Source organism: Cebus imitator, unplaced genomic scaffold, assembly GCF_001604975.1.
Source record: "Cebus imitator isolate Cc_AM_T3 unplaced genomic scaffold, Cebus_imitator-1.0 Scaffold1172, whole genome shotgun sequence".
NCBI classification, from domain to species: Eukaryota; Metazoa; Chordata; class Mammalia; order Primates; family Cebidae; genus Cebus; species Cebus imitator.
In genome coordinates this window covers 26,407-30,727 of record NW_016108487.1, presented here as the reverse complement: position 1 = coordinate 30,727, position 4,321 = coordinate 26,407, and the positions used below count along the sequence as shown (strand labels likewise).

Below are 4,321 nucleotides of genomic sequence, written 5' to 3'. Positions count from 1 at the left end.
GATTGTGAAGCTGAGGTCCAGAGGAGGGCAGGGGCAGGTCCTGGAAGCTCCCCAGGCAAAGGGAGCCGATCTCGGGGCTGGTGTCACAGGGCTCCACTCCTGCCACCTCTAGGGCGCTAGAGCCGGGAGCACAGACTGGGGCCTTTCGTCCACCGCTGGGGCTGGGCGGAGGCTCGGCCTGTGCCGCAACGCGAGGCTGCTTCTGTGCAGTCCGAGCCGCGGCCCCTTTAAGAGGGGGTGATGCGTCAGCCAGTCGCTAGGGACGCTGCCGGCGTGCGCGCCTCTACGGAAGCCGAGACGGTGCTTCCCTTACCGCGGGGCCAGCAGAGGCCTCGGCGTCTTTGAAGCGAGCGGAAGCAGCGGTGATGTGGTCCGTGCGAGCGAAAGCGGCGGCCAGAGGCCGCGGCGCTGTCCCAGCGAGCAAAAGTGAAGTCGGCGTGGTGAGAGCCCGCAGAAGCGGAGTCGGAGGGGAACGTCCGTGCGATCTTAATGGGATGGCCCTCAGGTAGGAACCAAATGCCAGATATGGTTTCAGTATAACCAAGCCGGGTCTATATGGGCCCGGAGCGAGAAGAGCGGCGGATGTGGGCGGGTTGGGTTGCTGGTTTCACGGAGGATGGTAGATTAAGAGACCAAATATAGTGGTGGATATCCATGGTTAGGATTGTCGAAGTGTGATGGGCTATGTCCGATCAATGATTTAATGTACGATCAATGATATTATGTGCTGGATGATATCCACGTACTTGCTATGCTGTTATGAACTTCGCAGGATCGCATGTGTTATGGTCCAATGTGGAGTTATAGTTCTTGCTTGTAAGCATGTTTTGTAGTGTTTTGATGTACGTTTTGGCTTAATGTGCTCTGTATGATTAAACATTTGCAGTACTAGGAATTATTCACGGGGATAAGCAATAGTGCACTAATTGCATAAGGGGTAGAGATATTATATGTACTTATAGAGTACTTCACGGCTAAGTCTTCAGTGATATTAAAATTAATTATTCAGGGAATAGTTTAGAATTTCAGCTTTGGGTGTTGATGGTAGAATTAGATATTGTTTCCCTCATTGTCCTGGGGAGTAGATGCTCTCCATTTCTGGTTTACAAGACCAGGGTATTAAATTATGCTACAAGGACATTTATCATTNGGCCGGGGAGGCCCTGCTGCCCTCGGGACTGTCCCTCCAGTCCCCGATTTCCGTGGTTCTAAGGCCCCCTCTGCAGAGGGACCAGGGAGCCCGCCCTGCATCCTGAGGCGCCGCGCTTGAGGGACCCCAGAGCTCCGGCCAGGCCGCTTCCTTTGCAGATTGTGAAGCTGAGGTCCAGAGGAGGGCAGGGGCAGGTCCTGGAAGCTCCCCAGGCAAAGGGAGCCGATCTTGGGGCTGGGGTCACAGGGCTCCACTCCTGCCACTTCCAGGGCCCTAGAGCCGGGAGGACAGACTGGGGCCTTTCGTCCACCGCTGGGGCTGGGCGGAGGCTCCGCCTGTGCCGCAACGCGAGGCTGCTGCTGTGCAGTCTGAGCCGCGGCCCCTTTAAGAGGGGGTGGTGCGTCAGCCAGTCGCTAGGGACGCTGCCGGCGTGCGCGCCCCTACGGAAGCCGAGACGGTGCTTCCCTTCCCGCGGGGCCGGCAGAAGCCTCGGCGTCTTTGAAGCGAGCGGAAGCCGCGGTGATGTGGTCCGAGCGAGCGAAAGCGGCGGCCAGAGGCGGCGGCGCTGTCCCAGCGAGCAAAAGTGGAGTCGGCGTGGTCAGAGCCCGCAGAAGCGGAGTCGGAGGGGAACGTCCTTGCGATCTTAATGGGATGGCCCTCAGGTAGGAACCAAATGCCAGATATGTTTTCAGTATAACCAAGCCCGGTCTATACGGGCCCGGAGCGAGAAGAGCGGCGGATGTGGGCGGGTTGGGTTGCTGGTTTCACGGAGGATGGTAGATTAAGAGACCAAATATAGTGATGGATATCCATGGTTAGATGGATTGTCTAAGTGTGATGGGCTATGTCCGATCAATGATTTAATGTACGATCAATGATATTATGTGCTGGACGATATCCACGTACTTGCTATGCTGTTATGTACTTCGCAGGATCGAATGTGTTATGGTCCAATGTGGAGTTATAGTTCTTGCTTGTAAGCATGTTTTGTAGTGTTTTGATGTACGTTTTGGCTTAATGTGCTCTGTATGATCAAGCATTTGCAGTACTAGGTATTATTCACGGGGATAAGCAATAATGCACTAATTACATAAGGGGTAGAGATAGTATATGTACTTATAGAGTATTTCATGGGTAAGCCTTCAATGATATTAAAATTAATTATTCAGGGAATAATTTAAGATTAGAATTTCAGCTTTGGGTGTTGATGCTACTAGAATTAGATATTGTTTCCCTCATTGTCCTGGGGAGTAGATGCTCTCCATTTCTGGTTTACAAGACCAGGGTATTAAATTATGCTACAAGGACATTTATCATTTAAGTAGTTTGTTTCCGATTAAAGCGGAGAGGGGAATTAGGGTAATGATAAGAAGGAAGTAAATAATGGATGCGGTTTGGCCAGTAGTTACACAGGGATATTCGACTGGTTGGCCTCGAATTCATGGGAGTGTAAGTAGATCGGCTACTAGGGTTCAGAATAGGATTTGGGTGATTGGTCGGAAAGCTATGCTTTGTTGTTTGGATAAATGTGTTACAGGGATAGTTATTAGAATTAGGATGGAGAGCATGAGGGCTAGGACGCCCCCTAGTTTGTTGGGAATAGATGGTAAGATTGCGTATGCAAATAGAAAATATCAGTCTGGTTTGATGTGGGGCGGGGTATTGAGGGGGTTAGCTAATGTATAATTATCTGGGTCGGTTAAAAGGTCGGGTGTAAATAAGGTCAGGCTTATTAGGGATAGGAGGAGAAAAATTAGTCCGAAGATGTCTTTAGTTGTGTAGCAGGGGTGAAATGTAGTTTTGTCGGGCTCTGATGTCACTCCTGTTGGGTTACTTGATCCCGTCTCATGCAGAAACAAGAGGTGGATAGTCGCTAGGGCTGCAATAATGAAGGGTAAAATGAAGTGGAAAGTCAAGAATCGTGTGAGGTGGCTTTGTCTACTGAGAAGCCGCCTCAGATTCATTGTACAAGGTCAGATCCGATGTAGGGGATGGCTGATAAAAGGTTCGTAATTACCGTAGCCCCTCAAAATGACATTTGTCCCCATGGGAGGACGTAGCCTATGAATGCTGTAGCTGTAGTTGTAAGTAGCAGGATGTTACCGATATTTCAAGTCTTCCGATAAAGGAAAGATCCCTAATATAGACCTCGGCCAATATGAAGAAAGAGGCATACAAAGAATACGGAAGCGCCATTGGCATGTAAATAGCGGATTATTCAGCCGTAGTTGACGTCTCGGGTGATATGGGAGACTGAGGAGGAAGCGGTTGAAGTGTCTGGTGTATAGTGTGTAGCTAAGAATAGCCCTGTGGTAATTTGAATAATTATGCAGGGGCCTAGGAGTGAGCCGAAATTCCATCAAGAAGAGATGTCAGATGGTGTAGGGAGGTCAATGAATGAATGATTAATCATTTTTGTTAGTGGGTGTGTTTTACGAGGCGAAGTCATTAGGATTCTTATAGTTGAAGTACAACAATGGTTTTTCATATCATTAGTGATGGTTATAATCCATGTGGGAATAATGACATATGCTTCATTTTCATTAAGTATTATTTTAGTAATGGGGTTTGTGGGGTTTTCTTCTAAGCCTTCACCTATTTACGGTGGGTTAGTGCTAATTTTTAGTGGTGCTGTAGGTTGTGTAATTACATTATGTTTTGGTGGATCTTATATAGGGCTTATAGTTTTTAATTTATTTAGGTGATATAACGGTTGTTTTTGGTTATACTGCGGCAATAGCAATCGATGAGCATCCCGAGACATGGGTATCAAGCACTGATATTTTAGGGATTCTTATGTTAGGTTTCATGTTGGAAATAACTATAGTAGCTTTACTAGGTGGTGATCCCAATAAAACGGTGGAGGTTACCGTTAATTATAAGACTGTGGCAAGTTGAATAATTTATGAGGGTGAGGGACCAGGGTTAATTCGTGAAGCTCCTACGGGTGCCGCTGCCTTATATAATTACGGTGTTTGAGTTGTTTTAGTTACTTGTTGGGCGTTGTTTATGGGCATGCATATTGCGATTGAGCTTACTCGTGGCGGGGGCTAAATAGTTAAATGTAGTGCCAGAGCAGGTGGAATAAAGAAAGATAAAAAATAGAGTTTAATTAGGCCCTTTTGAGTTGATGTGGTTGTAGAGATTGAGATTTGAGTTTGTGTTGTTATT

The 4,321-nt window shown here is 48.0% G+C and overlaps 1 long non-coding RNA gene across 2 annotated transcripts in view; it reads left to right on the top strand.

The window, feature by feature from the left end:
- Positions 1 to 295: 295 nt before the first annotated feature.
- Positions 296 to 4,321, top strand: part of LOC108298889 — a 23,729-nt gene continuing 19,703 nt past the window's right edge. The window contains exon 1 of one of the 2 annotated variants that reach the window (XR_005198820.1): positions 296 to 505. This is a non-coding gene — a long non-coding RNA (uncharacterized LOC108298889). Of the gene's footprint in view, positions 506 to 1,578; positions 1,813 to 4,321 lie in introns of those variants that run through there. The other variant, XR_005198819.1, reaches the window with a different exon arrangement.